We start from the raw sequence: 15655 nt of genomic DNA on the forward strand, positions 1-15655 counted from the left end.
CTAAAGCTGAAGCTCCAGTACTTTGGCCACCTCATGTGAAGAGTTGACTCATTGGAAAAGACTCTGATGCTGGGAGGGATTGGGGGCAGGAGGAGAAGGGGACGACCCAGGATGAGATGGCTGGATGGCATCACCGACTTGATGGACGTGAGTCTGAGTGAACTCCGGGAGTCTGAATGATGGACAGGGAGGCCTGGCGTGCTGCGATTCATGGGGTCGCAAAGAGTCGGACACGACTGAGCGACTGAACTGAACTGAACTGATTTATAAAACTTTCTGTCACTAAGTGGAAATCTTGGTTCCTGTTACACCCACCCTGGATTAGACTCCCAGAGACCATCGAAGTATAATCTAGCACTCTCATGAGAGCTTTTAAGCACTGGAATGTGACTATTCCCTCTGAGTTTTTTCTCATGCTTGCTAAATGTCCTCTTGTTAACTGAGGTATTCCTTGATGTACAGACTTGCTTTACTGAATCATTAGTGGCCCTTTTCTCAAGAATTTCCAGTCGATAAAAGTCTATTTTAATATCTGTCACTTAGAGCTGAATGCATAGTCACGTTAGTCAGCCCAGAGTACAGCAGGATTTGCCATCTTGTTTTCTTACACAGTATGTCTCCTTGCGTAGTTTAAACTGCATTAATGTTTGGTAGCCTCATTTACAGATAATTCTTGCTTGGAGATTGAGGGTAAGACTCTGACATGTTTCTTCTTTGTGTTGTTTTTCAGTCATTTCCCCACCTGTACCGTGTCATTGTATTTTTGAGTATACTTTGAGTTAAGATTTTTACAAGTATTTTATTTGCTTGTTATCTTACTGTGCCATTTCCTTCAAACTTTTTGAGATAATGGTGAATTCTGATTCTGTTTTTGTTCACCCTCTGTGCCCCCTCACCAATGGCTTTCACCAGCTCATGTGCAGGATTTCCTCACCAAGTCCCCTAAACACCTCTCCATACTCTTCACTCTGTTCTCTCTGCAGTACCCAAGTTTAGTTTGATCTTCATCCAGAAATGGAATGTTTATCCTGACTGGTCACACACATCTAATTCCTACCTCCTCCAGTCCTTTCTCTAGCCTGAAGCCAGGCTAATCTCTACAAAACAGTTCATAACTTCCCAATGCTTGAAAAGTCAAAGTGTTAGTCGCTCAGTCATGTCTGACTCTTTGAGACCCCATGGACTATAGCCTCTGTCTATGGAATTCTCCAGAAAAGAATACTGGAGTGGGTTGCTATTCCCTTCTCCAGGGGATCTTCCCAGCCCAGGCATCAAACCTGGGTCGCCCAAATTGCAGGCAGATTCTTTCCTGTCTGAGCCACCAGGGAAGCCTCTACAAAACAACATCCCATTGCCTAAAAACCTACAAAATTTCGATTGTTCATATCTCTTACATACTCATCAGCATCCATCTATCCCTCCATTCATTCTCTCAATATTTCTCAGTACCTACTATGCAGTAGGCACAGCTCTAGGCACTGGGGATACAGCAGTGAGAAAAATAATTCAAATCCTCTGCCCTCATGGAACTTACATTTCAGCAGATGGATGCAGGTCCTCATGGCTCCCACACCCTTGGCTTTCTGGCCTTCCATTCCTTCACCCTAGTTACACTGCCTCCTGGCACAGGGCCTGGAGGGACAGGCTAGTCCCTCTCTCTGGAACTCTTTTTCCTCTTGTCTTTGTAGCTCTTATGTATCTTTCAGATATTAACTTAAAAGGCACTACTGTAGGGAAGTCTTCCTTGATTGCCCCTACCCGCCCTCAGATGAAACTCCCCTTTGACGTGCTCTGACAGCACGAACCTTCTTCCCTGTCGCAGCCCTCACTGCACAGCCATCTGTGTTTCACTCTGATTGACCTCTATGCCCTTGGTGGATGGTGGGTTCTGTGAGGGCAGAGGCTCTGCTTCCATTCAACAGTGGCATGAGTGCCCAGTACAGAGTAGGCACCCACTCAATATTATTTAAAGGAGTGAATTTGTGCCTTCATCCAAGAGTACTAAAATTTGGCCTGGAATGGAATGAGAGCTGCAACTAAGAACCTGTTCTGAAGAGAGCATCCAAGGAAGCATCAAGTAATTTATTAGTAGTCTTTAAATCAGTCATCAATCTGTCTAACCTTATTTGGATTCAGTCCATATTTTTTCCATCTCATTTGCAAGATCTCATGGGAGGCTTTTCTAAAGTTCAGCTCACTGTGTCAACTGCATGCCTCTGCTCTGGTGACTGTCCAAAAAAGAAAACAAGATTTATTTTATGCAGTTAGAATTCGTGCATAGCCTTAACATACTTGGTCTTCCATCCTCTCACCTGTAAGATGTGATTTCCTGGATTCCTTCTGACAAGACTTTGGGAGCCAGGGCTAGGGATCAGCTCACTGATGCTGCTGGGGGTGAGGTGAGATGCCATGCCCAAAGCTCCAGCTTCACCGAGATAGCTAAGGGAGGTGTTTGCAGAGACAAGCTAGGTGGGTGGCGAGCCCTTTCCCAGGGCAGGCAAATCAGTGTGGGCCAAGCCAGTCAGGGAGGGAGCAAGCTTTGAATCCTGGGATGCTGTTTGTCCCCCTCCCATACCCTGGTGGCCCCCACTGGTACCAAACTGTGTATCTCAATCCTAGAATGGGTGGAATGTGCCACAGCCTGATAGGCATGAAGCAATCTGCAGAGAGGCAAGGAGGAGCTCTGCTCCCCAGTCAGAGGCCCGACAGTGCAAGGACTATGGGTCCCGAGGGCTGGGCGGCCCCTTGCATACTCCCTGGACCTCCTGCTGCAGCCAGGATATCAAAGGCAGAATTGCGCTTTGAGCAGGACTTTGGGTCCCTCATGTTTCTGGTGACCTAGAAGAGCCAACATATTGAAAGAGAATAGCAAAGTAGGAAGACTGACATCACCTGACTTTAAGACTTACTATCATGCTACAGTAATCAAGATAGTGAGGCACTGGCAAAAGAAAAGACTAGATTAGTGTAACAGAATAGAGAGTCCAGGAAATAGACTCTCATAAATATGGTTAGCTAATCTTTGACAAAGGAGCAAAGGCAGTACAATGGAGCAAAAATATTTCTCTTTTCAACAAATGATGCTGGAATGTCTAGACCTGTATCTGTTCTAGACACAGACCTTACATTCTTCACAATAATTAACTCAAAACGAATCACAAGCCTCGATGTAAAATGTGAAACTACAAAACTCCAGAAGATAACACAGGAGAAAACCTAGATGACCTTGGGTATAGCCACACCTTTTCAGATATAATACTGAAGATATGACCCTAGAAGAAATAATTAATAAGCTAGAGTTCATTAAACTGAAAACTTCTGCTTCTGCAAAAGACAATGTCAAGGGAATGAGAGGATGAGCCAAACCCAAGAGGAAATATTTGCAAAAGACACATCTGATAAAGGATTGTTATTCAAAATAGACAACACTTAAAACTCAACGAGAATCAAATAACCCAATTAAAAAAATGGGCCAATGACCTTCATGGACATCTTAACAAGGAAGAGATGCAAATAATCATATGAAAAGATGCTGCACATCATACGTCATCAGGAAATGCAGTTCAGTATGCCACTAAATACCTATTAGAATGACCAAAACCCAGAATACTGACAACATCAAATGGTGGTGAGGGTATGGAGCAGCAGGAACTCTCATACACTGCTAATGAGAGTGCAAAGAGTACAACCACTATGGAAGACAGTTTGGCAGTTCTTATAAAAACTAAACATGCTCTTCCTATATGATTTAGCAATTACAGTTTTTGGTTTTTACCCAAAGGAGTTAAAAACTTATGTTAAAAAAAAAAAGCGCACAAAGATGTTTATAGCAGGTTTATTCATAATTGCCAAAACTTGGAAGCAAACTGGATGGCCTTGAGTAGGTGAATAAACTGTGGCACATCTAGACAACAGAGTGGTTTATTTGGTGCTAAAAAAGATATGAGCTATTAGATCACAGAAAGACATGGAGGAATCTTAAATGCATATTACTAAGTGAAAGATGTCAGACCTAAAAATGCTACATTCTATATGATTCCGACCATATGACAGTCTGGAAAAGGCAAAACTAGGGGGACCAGAAAAAGATCAGTGGTTGCATGGGTGGGGGTGGGGTATGATAGACAGCATAAAAGATTTTTAGAGTGGTGAAAATATTCTGTATATTTAATGATGGACATTTGTCATGATATGTTGTCTAAACACATAGGATGTATGACACCAAGAATGAACCCTTGGATAAACTATAAACTTTAGATTATAAAAAATTTTTTGCTGTGTCAAAGTAGATTCATTCTTGGTAAAAAATGTACCATTCTGGTGAGTGATGCTGACAATGGGGGAGGCTATGCTTGTGTGTGGGCAGCGGATGTAATATGAGAAATCTCTGTATCTTCCTCTCAATTTTGTTTTAAATCTAAAGCAAATCTAGAAAAAATAAATCCTTAAAAAATGATATGGGGAATGATAACAAAAGGTCTAACACTGTGTAACTGGAGCCCCCAAATGAGAGGAGAGAGAGAATGAGGCAGAACCTTTCCTCAAAGACACTAATGCAAGAAGCTCAGTAAGAGAAGTTAGAGAAAACTGTTTCTAGTCACTTAATAATCAAACTGTTGAAAACCAAAGGTAAAGAGAAAATGTGGAAAGAGCTAGAGAAAAAGACACTACACACAGTGGAATATGACAGACTCTCTCCTTGGATCAAACTTTAATCAAGCTTCTCTGAGACCTCTTTTTGACTAGACCCCGCCTGCGGCGCTCTCCTGATCCACTTACTGCGGTATCAGTAAGAATCCTGCTGAGTCAGTTTAGCAAAATCCTCCACTCAGTCTCTGATCACTCCCCATATCTGATCAAATTCCTCACCCCTGATCCTCGATATCTTATCACCCTAGTGTGGCTTCAGCAAGAATCCCCCCATCCCTGATTTTTCCTCTTAGTAATTTTCCATTTACTGACTCCATCCTGTTCCTTGGGTATCAGTCTCCACTTGTCCTTGTATTTGGAGTTTAGCCTGCCCTCTCTTCCCTGCTGCAAAACCCCATACAGTAGTTCCACCTTCTTGAATAAAGTCCTCCTTATCATCTTTAGCAAGTGTCATGAACATTTTTTAAAAAAATAAGACCTCTGACTTCTCATTACAAACCATGGGAGCCAGAAGACTAAAAAACAACACTACTTAAAAGAGAGAGATTTTTAGAATTGATTTGTAAAAAGTAAGATCCAATTATATGCTATGTTCCAGATACATACTTTAAATTCAAAGATAGGTTAAAAGCAACTGGATCAAAAAAGATATCATGTAAGGTATAAGCATAAGAAGGCTGAAATGGTATATGAAAAGACATATAATCATTAATGTGTGTGCTGATAATCTTTGAAACAAAGAAGCAATTGATAAAATTGGGAGAAACAGAAATTCTACAATCACAGTTAGGGATTTTAACACCCTCTCTCAGCAATTAAAATGACAACAAAATAACATACAATTGAAAGAACTCAAAAAAATCAGTAAAAATAAACATGACACGGAAAACAGCTGATCATTTTGACATTGTGTTTGACAAACACAATACCCTATAACTAGAGAATAGACATTTTTCTCATGTATGTAGTACATTTACTAAGACAGATCAAGTTTGTGGGAGAATATGACTCACGTTCAAACTCATACCTCATCTCAAGATGATCTAGACACCACGACCAAATAGTAAGGACATTAATTTTCACTGTGACATTTACTTAATTACAAATCTTCCATCACTCTCTATTGCCTACAAGGTTAATTTAAATCTCTTCAGGCTGACATATAAAAAGTTGCACAATCTGGCTACCATTCTCCCCCCGTGTAATGACTCATTATGCTCCACTCCATATCATTTATTTTTGGTTACAGTTGAGATGGACTCTGTATTATCTGCTAGACCTACATTGTACATTTGACTGCCAAGTCTTCATCCATTTCATTCCCACTTTTAAACTCTCCCTCACACATTCACCCAGGTTTGCCTGCATCCTCCAAGGTACAGCTCAGTTATCTTTAACTTCATTGTGTCTCCTCTAGTCAGAGGCTGGAGCTTCCCTCTCTCTCTCTACTGAACTCAATTCAATCTCAAGCTGAATTGAGATTCTGTCACCTGTCACATGCCGGTTCAATTGGTTGAGTCTTGATAAAATGACCTGACCTTGAGGAAAAGTGACATTTGGACAATGGCTAGTTATAGTCAAAGTAGAATTTTGGGCAGGCATGAAGCAGGCAGGCAGACAGCCACTTCCCAACTCAGCCAATCTGTAGGACTTGACATTAAGGAATTAATCTGGCTCTAAAAATTGTAAGAGGTAAATCCCTGAAGAGGACATTGCTGGTTGGCTTTTTGAAACATCTCCACTTGTCTGTAAATAAATAGAAAGTAAATGTTAATCATTCTTCTGAAATGCCATGTGAAGAATCTGGCTTCTTTGTCTGCAGGGAGATCCTTCTTTATTAGATAACCAGTCAAATCTGGCAAAGAGTTATTGATCACCTACTAAATGCAAGGTACTGAGATTGATGTGTGAGTAATAGCTTCTTAAAAATGAGGAACTAGTTTTGAGCAAGAGCAAAGAAGCAGCTGGGAAAATAAAAGTATCAGATACCCTATGCCACAGCTTTGGGTAGGAGACGGCACTTCTCTGCTTACAGCAGTAGGCTCAGGCTGCAAGATTTTGCAGGTAAATAAGGATACTGGGGCACAGCACCAGTACCAGGGTTGTGGGAAATGGTTCACCTACTCTCTGCATGGAGAGCAACTCATGATAGGAGAGTTATAATTACAAAGCAAAGCGAAGCAAGGCAAGGGAATGCCACTCGATTTGATGTATCTTTAATATCGTCCAGAAAATACTGGCTTCATGCAGCTTTACACAGGAAGCAACCTTGTGCAAAGGGTAAAGGGTCAGATGGCTCATGGTTGAAGGAATAAGGGAGAGATTTTTCCATTTGTAGTCTTGGAGATCTTTTGTTCTCCATGCTAAACACCTCTTCCAGTGAATATTACAGACCCTCACTATTCAAAGTGTGGCCCACTGACCAGAAACCTCAGCATTACCTAGGAGCCTGCTAGAAATGCAGAATTTCAGACCCCATTTCAGACCTACTGAAAACAGAACTTGCATTTAATGAGATTTTAGACAATTTTTTTGCCTATTAATGTGTGCAAGCAGCACTGTCATAATACCTACCTGAAGGCCAAATCTGGGCTCAAAATAGCCAGAACAGGAAAAAAAAAAGGGGGGGGGGGCAAAAACCCATATATTTGTTTTTTAGAAATAAACCTAAAGGAGGAAAATATCAATACAGATAAATCATGTTTATAACTGTGCTTAGAGGACTAGGGATTAATAGAATTTCAGAATTTCATAGTTTTCAGTCTGCTTTTTACAAGAAAAAGCTTACTGGATATAGGATGAGAAGGAACACAGGGCAAGCAAGGATGTTAGAGTAAATCCTGGCTCTTGTGTAAACTGCCTGTGATCCCTTTTATGGGAATTTGAGCCCAAGGCAGGAGAACATTAAGGAAGGCACCAGGTGGCAGCACTCAACATTTTCAGTCTGGAGCACTGCCATCCTGCATGTTTTAGAAGCTGAATTTGGTTTGGACATTTCTCTAAGCATTTAGAGAGACCCATAACATGTTAATGGGGCTTCCCAGGTTGCTCAAACAGTAAAGAATCTGCCTGCAATGCAGGAGACCTGGGTTCGATCCCTGGGTCGGGAAGACCTCCGGGAGAAGGACATTGCACCCACTCCAGTATTCTTGTCTGGAGAATTCAGTGGACAGTGGAGCCTGGCGGGCTACAGGCCATGGAGTCTCAAAGAGTCAGACATGGTACATGTGAGTAACATTTTCATAACATGTAAATAAACGTATGCTATTTTGATGTAAGATAAATGTAAGATGTTTTGAAAGATAAGTTCAAGACAATTTATATCTCTGAACTAATGTATGGGAAAACACATTCATTCTCGAAATTTTCACTCCCAGCCCTTTCTCATGTTCTTATTCCACCACCAGGTGGAGCTAGCGTGCAGCCAAGGTAAGAACCACTATTTTAAACACCCCCCTGACTTTGCTGCAGGAGGAAGTGAGGACTCCAGGAGTGAAAATGATGAATCCAACACCTTGGGTATGGCACCCCAGTGTCCTAACCGTTAAATTCAAGGAACGCTTCAACCAAGGTCCTCGTGAAAAGGAGAAAGAATAAAGAGAATGGAAAATAGGGTTGGTGGGGAAGAACCTTGGAAGATGCTTCTATTTACAGAGCAGAGGAAGTAAGCATAGCAAAAGAGACAGGAGCAGGCTGAGAGGGAAAGAATGGGAAAGACTAGAGATCCCTTCAAGAAAATTAGAGATACCAAGGGAACATTTCATACAAAGATAGGCACAATAAAGTATAGAAACGGCAAGAACCTAACAGAAGCAGAAGAGATTAAGAAGAGGTGGAAAGAATACACAGAAGAACTGTACAAAAAAGGCCTTAATGAACTGGATAACTGCAATGGTGTGGTCACTCACCTAGAGCCAGATATCCTCAATTGTGAAGTCAAGTGGACCTTAGGAAGATTACCATGAACAAAGATAGTGGAGGTAATGAAATTCTAGCTGAGCTATTTCAAATCCTAAAAGGATGCTGTGAAAGTGCTGTGTTCAATATGCCAACAAATTTAGAAAACTCAGGACTGGAAAAGGCCACAGGACTGGAAAAGGTCAGTTTTCATTCCAATCCCAAAGAAGGGCAATGCCAAAGAATGTTCAAACTACCACACAATTCTGCTCATTCCACATGATAGCAAGGTAATGCTCAAAATCCTTCAAGCCAGGATTCAACAGTACATGAACCAAGAACTTCCAGATGTACAAGCTGGCTTTAGAAAAGGCAGAGGAATCAGAGATCAAATGGCCAACATCTGCTGGATCACAGAAAAAGCAAGGGAGTTCCAGAAAAACATCTAGTTCTGCTTCATGGACTATGCTAAAACCTTTGACTGTGTGAATCACAACAAACTGTGGAAAATTCTTAAAGAGATGGGAATACCAGACCACCTGACCTGCCTCCTGAGAAATCTGTATGCAGGTCAAGAAGCAACGGTTAGAACTAGACATGGAATAACAGACTGGTACGTCAAGGCTGTATATTGTCACCCGGCTTATTTAACTTCTCTGCAGAGTACACCATCCGAAATGTTGGGCTGGATGAAGCACAAGCTGGAATCAAGATTGCTGGGGGAAATATCAACAACCTCAGATATGCAGATGATACCACCCTATGGCAGAAAGCAAAAGAGGAATTAAACTAAAGAGCCTCTTGATGAAGATGAAAGAGGACAGTGAATAAACTGGGTAAAATTCAAAAAGCTAAGATCATGGCATCTGGTCCTATCACTTCATGGCAAATAGACGGGAAAAATGTGGAAACAGTGACGGATTTCATTTTCTTGGGCTCCAAAATCTCTGTGGATGGTGACTGCAGCCACAAAATTAAAAGATGTTTGCTCCTTGGAATAAAAACTATGACAAACTTAGATAGTATATTGAGAAGCAGAGACATCAGTTTGCTGACAAAGGTCCATGTAGCCAAAGCTATGGTTTTTCTAGTAGTTGTGTATGGATGTGAGAGTTGTACCATAAAGAAGGCTGAGTGCTGAAGAACTGATGCTTTTGAACTGTGGTGCTAGAAAAGACTTTTGAGAGTCCCTTGGACAGAAACCAGATCAAACCAGTTAATCCTAAGGAAATCAACCCTGAATATTCATTGGAGGGACTGATGCTGAAGCTGAAGCTCCAATACTTTGGCCACCTTATGTGAAGAGTCGAATCACTGGAAAAGACCCTGATGCTGGGAAAGATTGAGGGCAAGAGGAGAAGGGGGGCGGTGACAGAGGATGAGATGGTTGGATGACATCACTGACTCAATGGACATGAGTTTGAGCAAAGTCAGGGAGATAGCACAGAGAAGCCTGGCATGCTGAAATTCATGGAGTTGCAAAGAGTCAGACACAACTTAGCGACTGAACAACAACAAGGCTGAGAGGAAAGAACCAGCCACTGTGGAGGGAAGGGATGGTTAACACTGTTGCAGATCTCAGAAAGGTAAAGCAGGGTGGACCGAGGGAAGCCCTTTGGGACTGGCCATTGGGAGGCCATCTGGATATAGTGCAGCTTAATGGTTGACAGAGTTCTAGAGACAGACTGCCTGAAAGGCACTCTGGGGTTACATGAGAACACCATGTGTCCCCATTAGCTTTCCAGCTCAGTGACTTTGGACACATTAATTTATCTTTCTATGCTTCAGTTTTCTCATCTGTAAAATGTTAGTATTTGCCTAATAGGATTGTCATAAATATAAAAGAGCTAATACATGTAAAGCACTTAGAAGGGTGGTGTCTTGCACAGTGTGTGTGTGTGTGTGTGTTGTCAATCTATACGAGTTTTGTTATTGTTGGGGCTATTGGTGGTGGATGATAGGGGAGGTGTCAGATTTTACAGTGTTGTTACAGTGTTTGCATCTTGGCCAGCATTTCTGCAGAATAATCTCCAAGCTGGCAGTTGCTAAAGCGTTTAGAAAGATAACTACAGCTTTGTTTGGAGAAGTGAGGCCTAACCAGGCCTCACTGAGGTTTATTTCTGATATAATGGACTGTCTACACTGGCAGTCAAGCATCTTATACCTCCACCTTGAATTTCAATACTACTACTAGTACTACCAGTATTACTAAATTAATCTGATCAGCACATTTTAGCTTGGTTGTACAGGATACACTGACCCTGCAGAATATCATGCCCTGTATCACAGAGGTGGTAGGAGACCTTCTCCTTACTTGCACAGAGTCACCTGTTGGCCTCCACCTGATCACCTGTGGGACCCCATGCACCAGAGATTGCACATTTGGTATGGAAGGAAGGGGAGAGAAAGAGAGGTAGGAAAGGGGAGAGGAGAGGGGAATTGGTTCATTGCATACCCCCAAAACACTCTCTAGATTACAGACTCTCTCAAAACACAGGAATTGGAGGAAAACCCCCACAAACAACCTGCCGCCTGCAGCAGCCAGTGTGTGGACCAGGAACCCACCACCACCCCTATGTGCTGTGCTGTTCATGTGATCAGGCCACTGGGTGTCACTCTTAGTCTGTGTGCTTTTGGGGTCCCGACCTTTGCTGAAGTCTCCATCTTCTTCCCCTAGCTTCCCTCCCTGTGCTGGTGTATCTGCTCTGGAAGGCTCTTCTGACCACATGGGCAGTAGACTGAGAGTAAAGCTGCCCTGGAAGCTGACTTCTGATTAGCACATGGGGGAACAGCCTGTCTGCCATGGAAGCAAGCAGAGCCCAGCGTTAGTAACTAAAACAGCAGCAGCAGCTTGAGAATGAGTTCTTAAAATAGAGAAATATTTCATTATCTTTGTCACTGTCATTGTTATTTCCTTCTTTCTATATTCTTTGTTTTTCATTTTATTAATTTCTAGTCTTACATTTTCATTTAACTGTTTCATTCTATAAAATTGAACACTTAGATGAAATGGAAATTAAACCCTGGAAGAAGGATTGGAAGGAAAAACAAGAACAGATAAAACCTTTAGAGAAATAGAAATCATGCTTAAAAAATCTTTTTATTGTTATTTATCCTGTTGAGAAATTAATGTGCTTTTTCAGCCTGAAGAGTCATGTCTTCATTCTGGAATATTCTTAGTCATTTCCCCTGTGAATACTGACTCCCTTTCAGTAGTTGCTTCTGGAAGTTCTGTTAAATTATGTTGGGCTTCTCATTTTCTATTTTCTATTCTCTATCTTGCTTAATTCTTTTGTAGTTTCTATGGGCTTCCCTTGTGGCTCAGCTGGTAAAGAATCTGCCTGCAATGTGGGAGACCTGGGTTCAATCCCTGGGCTGGGAAGATCCCCCGGAGAAGGGAAAGGCTACCCACTACAGTATTCTGGCCTGGAGAATTCCATGGACTATATAGCCCATGGGGTCGCAAAGATTCAGACAGGACTGAGCGACTTTCACTTTTCACCTTGTTTTTACAGTTATATTCTGGGCTATTTCTGTAGATCTGTGTTCAGGTTCAAGGATTTTTTTCCTCTGCTGTGCTGAATCTTTTGTTTAACCTATCCAGTGAGTCCTTAATTGCAGTGCCTTTTTATTTGTTTGTTTATAGGAGGTATATTTGAAAATTTATCAAACGTGTCTTTTTTAAAAATCAAATTTGTATTCTGTCAAATAAAATTTTATCAAAAAAGTTTTTGGTTGTTCTACCTGGTTATTTATCAAATTTGTCTGTCCATAATGCTCTATTCTTTCATTATAGTTCCTAATTTAAAAAATCTTTTAAATAACCTTAAACACTTATTTTAGGTGTCTTTCATTTTCAGTTCTTTTATTTTCCATTTTTGCAATGCTAATTCACTGGCTGGTTACATCTGCTGGTATTCTATCCAGATAGTTTCCTTGTGAGATTTGTGTCTCTCTTACTGTGAACTACCCTGAACTAGTCTTCAACCTATGTACGCTGCTCTGTGACAGGGTAGTGTTTGCAATTGTATCTGTTGTCTTCCTAGAGAATCAACATCGAAGGGCCAGTTTTTATCACTTACTTCCCTGACTGGAATTCCTGTAGAGCGCAGGGCAAATTCAGATCCCACACCTTCTCAAGTAGTGGTTCTGAGGGTTTGACTTTTCCTCACAGGTGTGTGGTTTTTTTCAGGGTGTCCTTGGAAGGCTGAAGTAAGCTTTCTAATGCCTTTCTGATGGAAAAGCAACACTTTTAGGCTTCAAGCTTCATGCAGGGAGCAAATGTCCAGCTCTCCTGCTTTACATAGGCCCAAGGTCATGTCTAATAATGGAGGTGGTGGTGGACATTAGAAGACCAGCCCAGCTCTGAGGACCAGTGCCCAGGCTGAGAACCCCCAGGGTCCCCATGGCATCTGCTCCCATGAACCTGTAAGGCTGTGAATCATGTGCTTGTTTCTGGCTCCCACAGATTTGCCTTTCTTTCTCTAAAACTAAATATGAATTAAAATATTTACCTTTGTCACATTTTATCCTATCTTGAACTTGAGTGATTCAGTTTATCTTCTGGTTTTCTTATCAAAAGTTTTCAAACAGGGTTCTCTGAGCTGTGAGGGAGAAGAAAAAATGACAGGGTTGTTGACACCTTCACCACTTGAAACCCTTCTCTCTCGTTGCTTTAAACAGGCAGCTCTTCTTGTATGCTGCTCTATGACAGCCTTGCAGTGTGACCCTGGCAAACAGTTAGCCGTTCTGTGCCTCTGTTTCTCCATCTGTAAAAAGGGAACAATTACAGTGCTGCTTCACCGGGCTGTTGTGAGGATTAAATGAGGTAATATATGTGAAGCAGTCATGTCAGTGCCTGGCTCAAAATAAGCACTCAATAAGTGGTCATTGTTAATTACTGAGCTCCAAGTTACATTTCTTTTTAAAAATGATCCTGAACTAAACAAACAAAAAAAAAACCAGATTATTTTTAGAGCTAAATGGGGCTTTCAAAACTATCCATATACATTCTAGACTGGGTACTTTCTAAAAGATCTTCTAGTTTGAAAATTCTTTACTTCTGTATCAACACTATAGTAGGAAGGTTAGTTTTAGGCAAGCTTGGAAACCTAGCAGGGTGGGCATAAAGATCTCTATTGTTTATGGCTACTTTCTTCCAGCCCCCTGACATTCCTTCAACCCCACTTCCCATCCCTAGCAATTCTATTTTAATGGTTCACAATGAACTTGTTGTAACAGTTGTACAAGCTTCCTTCTGACCAGAGTCAGCTTTGCTTCACAGTTTCTCAATGTTTTGTCACCTATCCCCAGATTTTTTGCTAAAATAACCTAACAATAAAGAAATTCCATTTAATGATATCTCTCTGATCTTTACATATATGGTAACCCCACTACATTTCCTATAAAAGTGGGGACCATGTAGTCTCAAGGAATAGGTAGGGCTAAGAGAAGGGCTTTGTTTTGTTTGATGAGAGAAGGTGAAATTAGGAGGGGTACTTTCATTTCTCCTCTGATCTACTCAGCAATCGTTCAGCTCAGTTCTGCATTCATGAGTCAGTAACAGCTTTTCTTACTTGGGAGCATGACTACATTATGAACCAGTGAGATGACGAGTCAAGCCTGAGCCAAAAGCAATGAGGGGTGATGGTCTCCCACCACATCCCAGAGTAAAGTGCAGAAAGCAGCGGTTCTGTGGCCTAAGTCAGGGGTAAGAACTCTGCCATCTTCAGTGACAAGGTAGGTCCAGGGAAGAGAGAGGAAATCAGAGTGTGCCAACTCCTCTGCAGGTTGCTCATATTTGCACAACATCTGCCTACCGCATAACATCTGCTTACCATGTAACATCTGCCTACCACATAACATCTGCCTACCACCTGACTGTACCTTCCTGGTCTCTTCTGAAGGTCCAAGCCCCTCAAGATCAATAGTCTTTTTAATTGTGAATAGGTTGTTCTAATGCTACCAAGAATTTGAAGCTAGAGTCACAATTGAGGTTACGACTTAGGTAACAGTTGATGGGTACAATTGGTACAAAACATCCAGAGTTACTTAGGGCATGCTGTCAAATGTCCAGTGGAAGTAGTGAGAATATTAAGCCAGGTGCACCTAATCTCTTAACGCTACTGTGGTTTGAGGATATAATGTTTTGAGAGTAGGACAGGGGTCTCAGTAATAGAAGGTTGTGATTATGTGAACTCAGACAGGAAGCTGATCACATCAGCTTACCATGGAGTATCTCAGCTTACAGTCTCAGTAAGTGTGACATTCTAAAACTTAGAGAGGGTGGTCACAGCCAGTCCTGGGATGTTGTAGATATCATGTCAAAGGCAGGACAGCAGGAAAAGTAGGGGCTCTTTCTTCCCAGTCTGTTAAACAGCCAAAGCGTGACACTCCTTTTAGAAGGTTAATAGCTGCCTCACTGCCAAATAAATCAGGACCTCCTTGGTCAAAAGCAAGGCTATGATTTCATCACTCTGAGTTATCCTATACATACAATATGAGGTAAGGACTCAAATTCATTCTTATTCATGTGGCCATACAGTTCTCCTGGCACCATTTGGTGAGAGTATTCTTTCCTCCATTGATTTGGTATTTTTGTGGAAAATCAATTGATCATAGGTACATGGATTTATTTATAGATTCTCAATTCTATTATGATGATTTATCTGTAGATAGCACCAAACTGTCTTGCTTTCCACTGCTTGATAATAATTTTTGAATATTTATTTTCAAGACTATTTTGACTATTCTGGGTCCCTAAATCTCCATTTGAACTTCAGCATCAGCTAGTCAATTTCTTTTTTAAAAAAGGAAGCTGCTGAGATTTTTGTAGGGATTGTATTGAGTCTGCCGATTAATTTGGGGGTATTGTCATTTTAACCATATTATATTTTCCATATCCATGAACATGAGATGTTTTTCCATTTATTTTTCTCTTTAATTTCTCTGAGTAATGTTTTATAGTTTCCAGAGTGAAGTTTTGCACTTCTTTTGTTAAATATATTTCTATGTGTTTTGTTATTATTGGTGCTCTGGCAAATTAAGTTGTTTTCTTATTTTCATCTTTGGATTGTTCATTGCTAATGTATTGAAAACAACTGATTTT

General features: G+C 41.2%; 1 long non-coding RNA gene across 1 annotated transcript; it reads right to left on the minus strand.

The window, feature by feature from the left end:
* Positions 1 to 5649: 5649 nt before the first annotated feature.
* On the minus strand, positions 5650 to 13153 carry LOC120863435. The gene is made up of 2 exons (XR_005720997.1): positions 13062 to 13153; positions 5650 to 6396 (listed from the first exon to the last, which is right to left on the minus strand). It is a non-coding gene; the product is annotated as an uncharacterized LOC120863435 (long non-coding RNA).
* Between the last annotated feature and the right edge of the window lie 2502 nt (positions 13154 to 15655).

Source organism: Oryx dammah, unplaced genomic scaffold (assembly GCF_014754425.2).
Source record: "Oryx dammah isolate SB20612 unplaced genomic scaffold, SCBI_Odam_1.1 HiC_scaffold_5, whole genome shotgun sequence".
In the NCBI taxonomy this organism is placed as follows: Eukaryota; Metazoa; Chordata; class Mammalia; order Artiodactyla; family Bovidae; genus Oryx; species Oryx dammah.